A 17,445-nucleotide genomic window follows, 5' to 3' on the forward strand; every position below is an offset into this window, starting at 1 on the left:
AAAACACATTTCTGGGGCACCTGGGTGGCATAGTCTGTTGAGCATCCTACTCTTGGTTTCAGCTCAGGTCATGATCTCAGGGTTGTGAGATCGAGCCCTGCGTTGGGCTCCATGCTCAGCATGGAGTCTTCTTAAGATTCTCTCTGTCTCTCCCACTGCCCCCCACCAGATGCTCTCTCTCTCTAAAATAAATAAATAAATCTTTAAGAAATAAACAAATAAAATAAAATACATTTCTGGTATCCTCTCATTAGAAATGGGCAGCGAGTGTTTACAATTCTTTCAATAATAACACATCAGCCTTTCATCTGTTTCTGGAGGCATATGTTTGAATGAGGAATTCATCAATATATGAGATGCTATTTTAAGTTTTAATGAATACAATTTTGTGCAACTTAGCTATCTCACAAGAGCAATAAATATTTAATCCAATTGAAATAGGAAAGAGCAAAAAGATCCATGTATTCCTTGGGGAAAGATGAAATATAAATTGATATGAAGATAAACCGTTTCTGTAGGTTAAAATTCTTCTTGTAAATGTACTTGGATTTATTTATCAGTTGTTTACAGTTTTGCTTAGAGAATCACTTAAGTCAGCTGTAGTTCCAAGGAAAACAGTAATTATTTGATTGAAATGAATGAGATCCTACGAGACTCTGAATACTTTCTAATATTTCTTTCCATGTCTGTATTTGTGAGAAGTAGCATGACTTCAATGGAAGAATAGCTCTGCGTAAATGGGTGTGGTTTCAGTGAACGACTAAAATTGGTCACCAGACATGCAGGGCTCTTTGTCAAGGTCCATTGCTGCCTGCAGAATTAATCCACTTGGAATTTCAGGCTCTTATGTTGAAGCTTACTAGAGAAAAAAAATTAAACTATTTGATAATTAGCAAGTATATATATATATATATATATACCCCCTCATGTATTATTATTATTAATTATTATTATTATTCCCTTATATATTACTAAAAGCAAACATTTTGGAGTCAACTTCAAAGGAGTAATGGTAGTGATCACTCTCATTATCTAAATTAGGGACAACACCATCAGTAGCAGCACTACAGTATCTTGCACTTAACCTCTTTGGGGATTTTCTTCAGTTTTGGGGGAAAAGTTAAAGCTTTTAAAATATGCTTTATTGTCAATTGTTTATATCATTTTGGTCAATTAATGAATTTATTTTACACAATGAATTTTTCCCACATTAATCCATTTTCTCTCATCTGGTAACTATCTCCCAAGAGAAACAGTGATACATTTTCTCATGGAAAATTTTCAAATATATCACATCTAAACTTCTCTCCTTTGTAAGCAATGCCTTTAGCATGTGTCACAGTCCAACTTCTATTTACTCTATTAGTTAGGTTTTCATTGAGTCATCACTATTTTCTCCATTTTGTTTTAAAATGCAACAACTAGAATTAGATACTACTAATAGGCACATCATTTCCATATAGTGTAGGTCTTTTTCAAATAAGAAGTCAGTAAAAATGAAGACAGAAAAGAAGTCAGGGGATTGTTTTCAACTTTGAACATTCCCATCGTAATGAGACCTAGGGTTATTTCAGTGGTTTGAGTCATTCGCACATACTTATACCCGAACACAAAGATGGTATTATTACAGAGCTGACAGAATCCTGAATATTTTCTTTCAGATTTTTAAGGGCTATTTAAAAAACAGAACAAATGACCAAAGGGAAAAAAAAAGAGAGAGGGAGAGAGAAAAATCATGGAACAGACTCTTAAGTATAGAGAACAAACTGATGGTTACCAGAGCAGAGGGGGTGGGAGGATAGTTGAAGTAGGTGATGGGGATTAAGGAGTGCAATTTTTGTTATGAGCACTGGGTGATATATGGAATTCTTGAATCACTGTATTGTACATCTGAAACTAATATAACACTGTAGGTTAACTGTACTGGAATTAAAGTAAAAACTTAAAAAAAAATTGAACCCAGGAGAAAAAAAACCCCCAAATTTTAGGGGCTAATTTTTTAAATGAAATGGCCTGAGATCCTAGTTATTAAAAATAACTGTTAAATATTTATAAAACTATACTAATAATTAAGTTATAAAGTAGAGATAATAATGAAACCAACTTTTCTATTCATAGCCCCAGTTTAATAAACAAGCAGGCTATTATCCTTAAGTTTGGAGCATTTTTTTATACACACATTTATCAATTAACCAAAATGATCTACTTTCCAGGTTATTAAGTGATTAAGTGCTATAAAGAAATGATATTACTCCTAAATAATGTAATTCTCTTTGTGGCTTTTTGGAATGGACATTAGTAATATTTAATTCTTTAAAACATTAACATTGAAGCATTTCCAAATCTCTACTTCTTCTCTGCTATTATGAATTCAGTGAAATCTGTTTCATCATGTTTCAATTTATTTGTTTTGCAAATTTGAAGGATTTTAAATTGGAGGATTAATATAGCTTACTGAGAGTATTATTAATATACAATTGACCCTTGAATTACATGGATTTGAACTACTCTGTTCTACTTATATGTGGATTTTTTCCAATACATACAATATGGTATGGTAAGCATATTTTTTCTTTCTTATGATTTTCTTAATAACATTTTTTTTCTTCTAGCCTACTTTATAATAAGAATACAATATAGAATACATATAACATAAGATATTTGTTAATGGACTATGCTATTAGTAAAGCTTCTGTCAGCAATAGGTTATTAAAAGTTAAGATTTTGGTGATAGGTATTAAGGAGGGCACATATTGCATGGTGCACTGGGTGTTATACGCAAGTAATAAATCATGGAACTTTAAAAAAATTTTTAAAAATTTAAAAAATAAAAAATAAAAGTTAAGATTTTGGAGAGTCAATGTATTTTTTGGGTAAATACTGAGCAGTGCAATTACTGGATTGTAGGGTAGTTCTTTTTTTACCTTTTTGAGGAACCTGCATACTGTTTTACCAGAGTGGCTGCACCAAGTGGCAGTCCTACCAATAGTGCAAGAGGATTCCTTTTTCTCCACATCCTTGCTAATACTTGTTGTTTCTTGTGATTTGATTTTAGCCATTCTGATAGGTACGAGGCGATATCTCATTGTAGTTTTGATTTGTATTTCCCCGGTGATGAGTGATGTTGAACATCTTTTCATGTGCTTGTTGGCCATCTGTTTATCTTCTTTGGAGAAAGGTGTGTTTATGTCTTCTGTCCATTTTTTAAATTGGATTATTTGGTTTTTGTGTGTTGAATTGTGTAAGTTCTTTTTCAAAGGGATACACACACCCTTATATTTATAACAGCATTATTTACAATAGTAAAATTATGGAAGCAGCCCAAGTGTCTACTGCTAGATGAATGGATAAAGAAGATACACACAATGGTATATTTTCAGCCATTAAAAAAGAATGAAATCTTGCCATTTGCATGACATGGATGGAGCTAGAGAGTATTACGCTAAGCAAAATAAGTCAGTCAGAGAAAGACAAATACCATATGATTTCACTCACATGTGGAATTTAAAAAACAAAATAAATGAGCAAAGAGGAAAAAAGAGAGAGAAAAAGAGACAGAGAGAGACTGAGAAACTGACTCTTAACTGTAGAAAACAAACTGATGGTTACCAGAGGGTAAGTGGGTAGAGGGGATAGGTACAAGAGATGATGAGCAGTGGAATTCTTGAATCACTATATTGTATACCTGAAACAAATATAACACCATAAGTTAGGTATATTGGAATTTAAAATTAAAAAAATAAAATAAAAAGTAAAGTTTTGGGGGAGTCAAAAGTTATATGTAAATTTTCAACTGTGTGGGGGTGGGACCCCTAACCCCCTGCATTATTCAATGGTCAACTATAATTAATAATTGTAATGTAAAACTAACATTAATCTACAAAACTGATTTTATTCATCCTGATTTTTTGTCTGCTGATGTCAAATGCACTGTAAAATTTCAAATGTCATTTAAAATAAAAATAAAATTAACAATATCAGAGATAGGATGTAGTATGTTATTTTATCTGCACAATAATTGGGTTCAGAATAAGTTTAGATCAAATATAAAAACTACAGAATACAAGATTATATATATATGTCATGCTACCAAATTTTTGATATGACATGAAATTTTACACATAATATTGCCCCATTCATGTATTTTAAAAAGTTATTGAATTTACACCATGTGGGAAGTACTGTTTTAGATTTTGCAACTATTATAATTAACTGTTTTAAATGATCCTTAGATTTATATTCTTTCTAACCAAAATAATATTAAAATGTATTTGTAATTGACATTGACTAAAACATTATCAAAATAAATTTGGAAACCATCAAAGTACTCTCTAATATTTTTAACGTAAGTTAAGTTTATTGGATAAAGTTAATAGTATCAGATATATCTTATTATTTCTTTAAAAATTAATTTTAGATTCACACAAAACTGGACTACCTGTTGCAACTTAAAAAAAAAAATTAGGGGTGCCTGGGTGGCTTAGTCAGTTCAGCATCTGACTTCAGCTCGGGTCATAATCTCAGGGTCCTTGGATTGAGCTCCAGGAGGGGCTCCCTGCTCAGCAGATATTCTGTTTCTCTCCCCATGCCCCTCCCCTGCTTGTTCTCTCTCCCTCTCAAGTAAATAAATAAAATCTTTAAAAAAAAATTTTAAGTTCTAAGTGGAAATGCAAATATGTTCATTTCCAATCTCCTCTCTGAACTCTTTGAAATATTTCCCACCTCTTGAGCTCATGAATTACTGACATTGTATGGTGTAATTTGGCTTATAGTTGGAGAAAGAGCACTAGGTGTTGCAATATATAGAAATAAAATTCTTACTTCCCATTGAAGTAAAGTTATTAATTTACGAATATTATTGAGTGATATTTCTTTCTGTGCTAAAATGCAAGATTACTCTGGAGACTATTATTTAGTAAACTTTTCCATGTTTTAAAATCTCAATATATTTCACATATATTTTATTTTATCTATGGTAGTTTTGTGAAATTAGTCCTGTCATCCTTAATTTTTGTTTCTTCATCTATAAATGACTAATCACCATCCTGTTAATTTATTTGATTAAATTATAATAAATAAAAGCACTACTGTAGTGTAGTCATTATGGGCACACATTCTGAAGTCAGACAACTGGGTGCAAACTCAGGTTTTGGAAATAAGTAGCTAGTCCATCTTTGATAAATTATTTAATTGTTCTATAACTCAATTGACTCAACTGTTTAGAATGAATCATAATGAGAGTAAGATTTACCTTAAAAGATTATTCTGAGAATTAAAAAAGTTAACAGTTGAGCACTTAAAAGAGTACTTCGTGTACATAAATCAATACAAAAATTAATAAATTTTAAGCTAATTGAGTAAATCAATAATGGATATTGAAATAATTGTCAAGACAAACAAAAATACCAGCAGAACCATATCAAGAAATCATTAGCCTTGTGAAAGGGGTGGTTAATAGAGTAAATTGTATTAGCGCAAATGTCTAGGAAATACACTGGAATGGATAACACCTTGGCATATGTTCTACAATTAGATTCAGTGATTTTTCTTTACTTAAAATGAACAATATGTCTCCTTCTTACTTTAATAGGCAATTATGTCAAATATATAAATCTTAACTTTAGAGGGTTCATAGTTCTCATGCAATAAAAGTGTCTAAATTTTACTCTGTATTAGAGAGAGAATTTCTTGCTTGACATATTTAATTTCAAGATAATATAGCTGTTAAGGTAACAAGAGAATTTTCAATATACAAAGCTCTGTAAATTCACAATGACAAACTAATTATGATGGTGGATGCAGTTCCCTGACAAAGGTTATTCTGACACTCTGTAAATTGCAGTTCATAAATCCCTGTTGTGTAGATTACAACTCAATAACGGAGGGAGGTCTAATCAAACAATACTTCTGACAGCCTATATTTGCTCGCGTCCTTTTTCATCCATGTGCCAGAAGTCAATAATTAGTCTTTGCCGTAATTATTCTATGAACCAAGATTATTATTGCAGCTAAGCTTACATCTTTGGAGAAGTGTTTCATAAATAAATGTTCCCCAGACACTCTTCTATATTATATTTTAAATGTCTGATGAAAAAGAAATGTTTATTGTGTCAAGAAGTTTAGGAATTATGAAGTAAATTTATCTTAAATTAATTTTTTTGATAGAGAATTTCTTAATGTTTCTACTATAGGGGATATCAAATGTCTCACTTTCCAAACTTGTATGAGCACAGAAAACTGTATTTCAGAATGCTATGAACATTAACTAGTGTTTAAAACAGTTATATGACAAATACTATCGTACACCAAAAAATAGTGAATTAGTCTATCAAAGCGACTTAACAATATGTATGTAAGATAATTTCTATATTAGCTGAAAAGCTCTCTCTTGCTAGATTTAACAAATGTTTACATAAAAACGCAATGTTAAAATAGTAGCAATTTTTTTCTTAAACACAGGTTTTCAGTCCATATCAAAGGTGTCTGGATTACTCACTCTCTAACACTACTTTAATTGATTTCTTGGTGATTTTACTATCCATAGAATAATATTATCTTTTGGCTTCAGTCAAAGTTGACCTCCCTGTTTCTAAAGTCTGTTCAATACTCTTCCCTCATTGTACTTAAGAAATTTGAACACTAGGGGCGCCTGGGTGGCACAGCGGTTAAGCATCTGCCTTCGGCTCAGGGCGTGATCCTGGCGTTACGGGATCGAGCCCCACATCAGGCTCCTCCACTATGAGCCTGCTTCTTCCTCTCCCACTCCTCCTGCTTGTGTTCCCTCTCTCGCTGGCTGTCTCTATCTCTGTCAAATAAATAAATTAAATCTTAAAAAAAAAAAAAAGATATTTGAACACTTGATTGCTTCATTCTCTTCTTCTATGTTTACATTGAGTTCCTGAATTCCATGTTTTAATATGATATCAATATGAGTTGAACTTCCAAATATATATATCTGCAGCCAATCTAGCCCTCCCCTCTGAATAACAGAATTGTATAAACAGCTCCCAACTTGGATTTCACAGAACGATCTTTAACTTACTACGTTGCAATTTCACTTTTTAATCTTATCTAACTCTGTGCCTCTTACTGCCCTCTATATTTCACTAAACGACAATTTTCTTCTGATTGATCATTGCCAGACTTCGAAGTTGTTCTGGACTCTTCTCTTTCTCTGGATCCAGAAACAAATTTTGAGAACTCCTTCAAAATAATCCAAAGTCTGACCATTTGTTACTTTGCTCACCATTAGCATCTTGGTCAAAGATCCTACCACGTATTGCAGGGCAATTAACTCTCCTGTCTGGCATCTCAACTTCATATATATATTCCATATCTAGTACATATGTCAGAGAGGAAGTTTTTATAAAATGTATTGTCATCTTGGGAAAGTTGTTTGCTTTCCTACAATGGCTGTGAACTGAGTGAAATGTAATATACCTCTACCTCTAGATCTGTGTCTAATGACATTTCTGTGACATTATCTACTACCACTGTTCCTCTCAATTATTCACCTTGTATTAGATACTACTACTGCTGCTGCTGCATAACTAATGGCCCCCCAATTCAATGGCTTTAAACAATGCACATGTATTATCTCACAGTCTCTGGTCTAGAATTCAAGTACAGTTTAGCTGGGTCCTCTGTTTCTGGTTATTTCACCAGGCTACAATCTAGGTGTTGGCCAGGCCTGAGGCTTGACTGAGGAATGATCCATTTCCAAGTTTACTCATGCATTTTTCATAGAATTCAATTCTTTGAGACAGTTAAATGGTAGAAGTTAGTTCCTTGTTGGCTGTTAGCTGAAAAACACACTTAATGCCTGGCCGCATGTCCCTCTCTACAAGGCCTACTCACAGCATGACAGACTGCATCATCAAAGCAAAGCTGAGGTGAGAGAAAGGGAAAGAGGGGAAGAGAGGGGGAGAGAGAAAGGAAAAAGGAAGAAGAAGAAAAATGGGGAGGAGAAGAAGGGGGAGAAAGAGAAGTGGCGGGGCAGGGGAGGAGGAGGAAAGGAGACAGACAACAAAACAGTGTCAGTCTTTTATAAGCTAATCTTGAAAACTATATCCCATCAATTTGGCCACGTGGGAGGCACATGGTTGGCTCAGTCAGTTAAGAATCTGCCTTCAGTTTAGGTCCTGCTCCCAGGTTCCTAGGATTGAGTCCTGCATCATGTTCCCTGCTCAGAGGGGAGTCTGCTTTTCCCTCTCCCTCTCCATCTGTCCCTCCCCCCTGCCTGTCTGCGCTCGCTCTCTCTCTCTCAAATAAATAAATAAAATATTTTAAAAAATTGCCACTTGGTATTATCAGAAGCAAGTCACTGGGCCCAATTCTCACCTAAATGGCGGGAATTATATAGGATTATGAATACTGAGAGTCTGGGATCTTTGGAAGTCCTTTTACAAGGATGCCTACCACACAACTCAGCTCTCCACTAAATCCCTGTCAGTGCTTCAAACATATCAAGGATGTTCCCTCCTGAGTGCTTTATAACTGCTAATTCTGTCAGAATTCTCTTTCCCCAGATTATGAGTATTTTGCTCCTTTTACACCAATCACATGCCTTTGCAACTACTACAATGTTAGTGAGACCTTTGTAGAAGGTAATAATTTAATATCTAAAGTGATTTGTATAAGCCCCAACCATTGCTCACTCTCTTTCTCATAACCTGCCATAGCTTTATAGTATTTACTATCACCAGATATATTTTACATTTACCTATACATGGTAACTCCAGAGCACAGAAACATCAACTGTTTCACCCATTGCTGGATCCTCAACAATAAAATTACAGAAAAAACAGATGAAAAAAAAAATCTTAAACATTTACAGTCCTTATTCAGCAATTACTTTCTGGAATGATTACACAAACGAAGTGATTCAAGGTTTCTTAGACATATAAACTCATAATTTTGTCTTTTTATAATATCAAAACTTCAGGAGGGTTTAAAATGTTTATATTAACTATGATGCATGCAACCATTCAAAAACATACATAAATTCTATTACTAGAAAATTTTTATCCTATAGTAAATGGAAATATATAAGAATTTTTTTTGTAGAAATATTATTTATTTATATAGATAAAGAGATATAATTATGCCCTTACATGGGTTTATTTTGGAGATAGATCATGGACTTATAAAATAATTGTCTGTGCTTGCTGTTCTGTCTAGGTGTATGACGGTTGCAGTGGAAATTGAAATGAGTAACATTTACCTTTTAGAGGGTCATAGAAAAGTATTTTTAATTTTTTACATGTTCATGTAATTTTTGTATGATATAATAATGAAGGAAAGGGGAAAAATATAATTAAGTACAAGGTTAATATTTATCAAATTTCTGAGTATGTTCTGAGCACTGTGTTATACACTTTTTGACCATTATCTCCTTTAAATCAAACACCTCTTAAAGTTAATATTATCTTCTTAAGTTGATGAAGAAATTAGAGTTTGAGCAAATTGAATTTTTTTTCCAAGCTGGTAAAATAACAAAATATTTTTATAAAATAACTTATTATTTATACACAATATATCTTGTTTTCATATCTTTATCATCTATTATCTCTATATATTTCTATAACCTTTTACCAAATATTCAGAAAATCGATGTTAAACCAAAATACATCAGTCACTGTATAAAACACAATAAAATTAACTATAAATTGATGAATACACCAATAAAAAATTAACTATAAGCTGATGAATACATCAATAAAAAATGATTTTCAAACTGAATAAATAATTAAAAACCAAACTCTTAAGTTTCTTAAAAGAGACACATTTAAATATAAGCATACAGAAAGCAACAACAACAAAAGAAAATGGAAACATACACCGTGTTTATCAGTCAGGATCCAGTCAAGAGAATGAAATCACTCAAGATATATTAAGAGAGGATTTAATAAAAAGAACTCTTAACTAGGTTTAAGGCTATTAATTAGTTAATTTGGTTAAAAAAAAAAAAAAAGAGCCATGATGTATCCCCAAACTTCTAGCAGCCATCAAACTTAGGGCAGGGAAAATAAAAGATTTGTAATTATTAAAACTTAAAAGTGCAAAAATAATAATTCGGTGGAGATGAAATTTAAATGTGGAAAATCAGTCTAGTGAAGGCAGGCTGGTGAACTGGTGCTAAACAACAGTTGCTACAGAAAATGGCTGGCTGCCAAGGTGAGGAAGTGGTGAAAGTGAATGTTGGAGGAACAGGAAGTAGATGAGAAGCCAAAAGGAAGCAACCAGTAATGCAAGTTTCTAAGAAGTGTCAACATCCATGGAATTTATCATAAAGAACTTTCACAAGGCTCTGAATCTGAGTAAGACTTGAGTTAGTGTTAAAGTCTTTGATTAAAAACTTTATTATAGAAAGAATGGAATTTAGTAATTATGCAGATTTACCTGAAATTTCATCTGTTTTTCTGGTTTCTAACATTTATCATGTTCCACTAGAATTTTCTTTAATTAAATGCTACCTGGAGACCTAAGTATTATCTGACCTATCACTGAAATAATAGTAAAAGTTTTTATAGATAACAACACAGCACTTCTGTCAGTGTATTACTACAAAATGAGTTTTTACTTCATTTTATATGTTTTGAAATAGTGAAAGGACCTAGTAAAAAATATTATATAATGTTCAATCTGGGAAATTACTCAACTATACAATGTTTGTATTTTTGTTACCATAGCAAATTACAAATAAACACAGCTTCATTGCATAACATATAAGAAGAAAAAAGATTGCAAAAATGATTGTTTTTAGTGAATACATAAAAGTATAATTCTAGAGAATTTGTTCTAAACTTATAATCATTTGCTGTTCTTTTCTAAAATGTTTTATTTCTTTATTTCTATGATTATTTAAAGTTTTACAATAGTATGGGAAACATTTTCAGCAGACTACTTTTTTCTGTAATATCCAAAATAACTAAATTTTATCCTCTTCATAGTATATTTTTTCCTAAATGTTATATCAAAGAAAAAATGTCCTCAGATTTGAAATAAATTATCCTCAACCTTAATTTCTATTTCTCTATTTTTGTATCTTGGAAGAACTAAAATAAAATAAACTCATTTAAGAAAATTTTAGTTATTTCTTATTTACCATTTATCAGGTTATTAAACAAGTTAGTTTCTCATTTTTGTTGATATGACAACTTCAGAGACTATAATTAAAAGAATTTTCCCAGCTTTAATGCTGATAACCAATCCCTCTGCTTTCTAGTTTTATATTCCCTATTTTTTAATTTGAGCATAAGTAGCATAAGAAAAAACATCTATGTAAAATATTCCCAAAAGGGAATACAGCATATTTGAGGCAACCATTATGTACTTCAAGTGGGTACCTTGATGAGGTTTTTAGTCATCACAACCTTACAGCCGTTCTCCACATCAGGAAAGAGAACATTACAAACACAGCAGAAGTTTCATGTTGAAAGCAATGACCTCCTTCCTGGCAACAGATACCTACCGACTATTCCAACTTCTATCACTATGGATTATTTTGATCTTAATGTAAATAGACTCAAGGTGTAAGCATTCTTTTGTCTCAGTTCTTCCACTCGGTGGTATGTTTGTGAGATTCTTCCAGGCATTATGTGTGGCAGGGGTGCGTTAATTTACATTAGTACCTAGTATTGTATAGTATTTATAGTATAGTACGTAGTATATAGTATTTATAGTATAGTATTTATAAAACTACCACACTTTGATTATCCATTCTATCATTGACTGATGTTTGGATTATTGCCATTTTGGGCTGCTACTAATATTTCTTCCATGTATATTCTTGCTTTTTCAGTGCACAAAAGTATTTATTCTCTTGAATATATACATATATATATACATATATATACATATATATATATATATAGTGACAAAATTCTGAGATCAGATACGCTGCTTATGCTTATCACTGATTAAATATTTCAAAGACTAATTTATATTTCAACCAGCAATTTGTTCACAGCTTTTTCAGTGCACAAAAGTATTTATTCTCTTGAATATATACATATATATATATGCATATATATATATATATATATATATAGTGACAAAATTCTGAGATCAGATACGCTGCTTATGCTTATCACTGATTAACTAAATATTTTAAAGACTAATTTATATTTCAACCAGCAATTTGTTCCGCATCCAACAAACATACTTTTAAAATTTTCTGTTGTTTTCATTTTAGTATTCTAATTATTGTAAAGTGGCAACCTATTTTGTAGGCGATTTTGATACTTTTTTCAGTATGAAATGCTTGTTCAAAAACCATACCCTGGCCTTGCCCTGGGGACACCGAGTGCGCCACGACGTTTCTGGTGGGACCAAGACTCTCTGCCTCATGGCTGGTGTGCCCTTGTCTACCAGGGCAGACCTATGGGAAAACAGTTGGGTACCAGCTTGGTGTACTCTTCCGTCTGGTCAGAGTGAAAGAGAACAATGCAAAAGGTCTCTGGCCCACTAGTGCCTTTACATGGCTTGGCTTTGCCTATGTAGCCCTGGATACTTCTGAGGGGATCACTGGCTATGCAAGAGCAGGTAGTGTCCCCTCCCTGGCTGCTGGGCTTCTTTTGGGTGGTTTAGCAGGCCTGGGGGCTTATCAGCTGTCTCAGGATCCCAGGAACATTTGGTTTTCCTAGCTACATCTGGAACCTTAGCTGGCTTTATGGGAATGAGATTCATCCACTCTGGAAAATGTATGCCTGCAGACTTAACTGGGGATGCCAGTTTGCTGATGGTTGCCAAACTTGGAATTAGTGTGTCGAATGGATCTCATCAGTAGTAGTCATGTCCCAGCTTGGACTCATGAAGAATTTAAAAACTTCCACCATTTTTAGTGTATTAAGAGAAATAAGCACAGCATTTTCATATATTCTGACATTTTACTTAAAACAAAATAACATTCAACTTCCCAGGAGAAAAAAAGACAGTCATTATCATTACAACCTTAAAGAGGTGGGTGGTATATGACCCAAGAGCATAGTATTATAATCTCATGCAGTTTGATTCTTGTACGTTGATGTTATCTCTTCCTTCTGTATCTACAGGTAAAATCTCAAAGCACAGACCTACTTTGCAATTATGTCAAATGAAGTATCAATAAATAATAAAAAATAGCATTTTGATTGATAGATAGCGTTTTCTCATAGCTTGTAAGAATTCTTTATAATCACTAGGAATAAGTCATTTTTCCATGGATAGACAGTTAGGATAAATCCTGTTACACACACACACACACACACACACACACACATTCCTGTTTATATGTATGCATAAACATCAGTTATGTTCTAAGAGGTTTACTATTTTACTCTTCTAATGATAAATTTTGATGAGCAAAGTCCTTAATTCAGAATAGTTGAAATTAACAGTCTCTTCCTACTGTGAAGATACTTTATGAAATTTGTGACCTGTTTAAAATTTCTACGCCTACCGCAAGTAATCAAGAAAGTCTCCTATGGTTTCTTCAAATGTTTTATCATTTCACTATTTATATTTTGAACCACCCGCCATATAAAATTTTGTTTCTGTGGTAGAATTGGGGGGTCAGGATTATTTTGTCTTACAGACAACCAGTTGTTCCAGCATCGTTAATTAAAAAGACATTTGCCATGTATTATACTTTTTATTATTAATCAAATTTCTTTAAATGCATGGGATTATTTTCACTCTTCTGTTCTGCTCCACTATCATATCACTAGTTTGATTGCTAACATTCTTATAATTATATAATGTTCTTGATTAGAAATAATACAATTTTCTTTTCTTTGAAAATCCTAGTCAGGCTTTGGTGTTGGCCTCATAAAGTGAGTTAGAATATTTTTAATTATACTCTTTTCTTTAATAATTTGTTTGTGATTGTTTTGTCTTTCTTTGATGTTTGGAAGAATTTGAATTTCATAATGAACTTTACATGTATATTTATATCTTTAGGATCAACGTGATATTTCTCTTTTTTCTTCCAATTTGAAAGTTGTGATTTTACTCTTAATAATAAGTCTTGCTGGGTGTTTATCAATTCTATTAGCTTTTTCAGAGATTCAAATTTTTTTTGTTGATTTTTCTAAAATATATCAATTTTTTGATATATTATCTAATATGTATCTGATTGCTAATGTATAGCTATTACATTAACTTCTGCTCTTTGTTGCTATTATATTGACCCACTTTGCATTTAATTTGCATTTAATTTAATTCACACTTTTTCAGATAGCTGTTCTATCATTGATTTTAAGCTCTTTTCCTTATTTTGAATTTGGATATACAGCTATACCTTTTAACTGAAGCATAAAACCATATATTGAAAATTATCATTTTGTTTATTATCCAGTTTTCCGTATGAGTCCTTATTTTATTTGTACTACTTAAAAAATAATTACTAGCTCTCCAAACATTTTATTTTTTTATTTTTATTTTTTTTTAAGATTTTATTTATTTATTTGACAGAGATAGAGACAGCCAGCGAGAGGGAACACAAGCAGGAGGAGTGGGAGAAGAAGAAGCAGGCTCATAGCCGAGGAGCCTGATGTGGGGCTCGATCCCATAATGCCGGGATCACGCCCTGAGCCGAAGGCAGGGGATTAACCGCTGTGCCACCCAGGCGCCCCCAAACATTTTATTTTTATTCATCATTTACTTATTGATCTCTCATCAGGAGGTTGTATGATTTACTCTGCATTCTTTTACAATAGGAAGTACAAAATTTTCTTACTATTTATATTTATCATGACATGTGAAAACAGAAAGAAAACACTTGAGAACAATAATTCATATTTTAAATTATATTTTATACATTAAATTTTTATTTTAAATTAACCCCAACTTGGAATTATTGACTAAATCTGATATAATTTTCTCTCAGAGGGCTTTCAAATGATCAGGGGATTTCAGTCACTTATACAAAATTTAAGTGAAATTATACATTAATGACTTTATATTAATTACCATAAAATCAATATAAAAGAAGCTCAATTTTGCTTGAGACATCAGATATTTTCTTATTTCTTGAAATCTATAGAAATTAATTTCTCATATAGTTGGTACTTCCTAATTCTATTAATTAGGGAACCCATCAAATAAAAAAAACTTAAAATTTGTCATTTTGAGGAAAACAGTGTAGTGACTCAATTTAATTTTTAAGGTGCTTGAAAATTTATTTTCAATGTCTGTTATTAATCATAATGAATCAAACACAATGAGCCAGAATTAACCTACCATAATAAACAGCCAGAAAATTTGCCACATAAAAAATAAAACAATAATTTTCAGACACTGGAAAAAAGTACAGTATGGAATTGTGATGTACAGTATGGAATTGTGATCGTTAGCAGGATAGAAATAATTAAAGTGAGCTCTTTGGGGACTTTTTGCCTAGAAACATTTTTTGGACCATAGGGATGTGGGAGAGCGTCTTGGGTCAAGGAGGAGCCCAAGAGGTTCTTGGGTCAAGGAGTCAAAGAATGAATCTTGTGGACAACAAAGAGTGAGTAAAACAATAGAAGTTTATTGAATGAAGATAACAGAAAAAGCTCTCAAGAGTGAGAGGGGTCCCAAGAGGGTTGCCAGTGAGGGCCCTTAGGTTTGGTCTTTTATAGAAAGCTAAACAGGGAACTTAAATCCTTTTAACATCTCTATTGATAACCATTGAGCAAGGACTAGTGATAACATCTTCAATGGCTTACTTCCTTTTTAGGGTCTGGTTATTCTTTTTTGGTCACAGGTGATTATCATAAAAAAGGCACCCCCCCCCCCCAGGGCAGGGTGATCCTAGGCAGGGTGGTCCTAGGGCAGGGTGGTCCTATTTGTTCCCTTATCCCTGGTTTTCCCCATACCTCTGCATTTTGGGGATTTCAGTGAGCCTGATCGCATAGCCCCCTTTCTCACTCCCGCTACCTAGCCCCACCTGTCCATTACTCAATAGTACAGCAAGTGGTATTCAAAGCAAAGCATAGTAGTCTTACACACTTGATACGATAGAGACCAAATTCCAGTGGAGAATGACTGTAATTTGTTACATGCACATCACCGAGGGGAGCGTCACACAATGAAGGAGCTCCAGAAATCAGTACGATATTCCCCTTGAATCTGTTGCCAAATATTAGGATACAGTGAAACTCCACAAGGCTGGCAAAGAACAACAGGTGGCTGTGGTCTGAACAATTTACAAATTTTACACAGAGCTTAAAGACATTTCAGTTTTTTTCATCCATAGTGGACAGTTCTCATTTATCATGAAGGTATTCGGTAGACCCAAGAATGGCCATGCATTAGTAGCAATATTAAACTGGTTCTAGAAAAAGTCCACTTAAAAAACTTTTAATATATTTTTACAACAGGCACAAATTGATCAGACTGCCAGATGTGATGTAACTACCATTAAGCATTATATACAATACTCAATAAGGAGGGAAAAAAATAAAAAATCCAGACTCAATAATGTAAAGGTCACAATCTCTAGAATCCAGACATGCAACAAAGCAATAATATCTGATGCAGTTAGGAGAAAAACAATCAATGGCAGAAACAGTGGAATTAGCAGAAAAAGTCCATAAAATGCTTTATATGTATGGTTATTAGGCTGAATGCGCATAAGAAAGCATGTATATAAATAGGAAATTAATGGAAAATGTTAAAAAAAACAAAAATGGAATTTTAGGAGAGGAAATATATGTTATATGAATTTTTTAAAAATGCTAGCTGGAATTAAGAGCAACTTAAACATTACAAAAACAATAATCAGTGAGCTTGTAGCAGTCAGAATTATGCAAATGAAAAACAGTGAGAGGAAAAACAAGGCTGAATAAAGGACAGAACCTCACTAACTTGTGAGATAATATCGAGTTCTAACATATTTTTCATTAGAGTACCAAATAGGAGAAATTCTATCACTTTAAATTTTAGTTTAAAGCCAATACAAAATTTTTTTTTTTAAGATTTTATTTATTTATTTGACAGAGATAGAGACAACCAGCGAGAGAGGGAACACAAGCAGGGGGAGCTGGAGAGGAAGAAGCAGGTTCATAGCGGAGGAGCCTGATGTGGGGCTCGATCCCATAACGCCAGGATCACGCCCTGAGCCGAAGGCAGGCGCTTAACCGCTGTGCCACCCAGGCGCCCCAAAGCCAATACAAATTTTAAAGCAGGAATAATAGCGGTATATTTGGGACAACTAACATATGTAGAAGGCACACAATGATAAGAATATGAATGATCAGAGATGAAAAATAATAGGATACTGTTATAAGTTTCTTATATTAAACTGAAATTTTTTTTATTATTAAAATATAATGTATTATTTGTTTCAGGGGTATAGGTCTGGGATTCATCAGTCTTACACAACACAGAGTGCTCACCACAATACATACCCTTCCCAGTGTCCATCACCCAAGCCAGCCTATCCACCAACCCCCTCCCCTCCAGCAACCTTCAGTTTGTTTC

The sequence above is a fragment of the Ursus arctos genome, unplaced genomic scaffold (genome assembly GCF_023065955.2).
Source record: "Ursus arctos isolate Adak ecotype North America unplaced genomic scaffold, UrsArc2.0 scaffold_15, whole genome shotgun sequence".
Lineage (NCBI taxonomy): Eukaryota > Metazoa > Chordata > Mammalia > Carnivora > Ursidae > Ursus > Ursus arctos.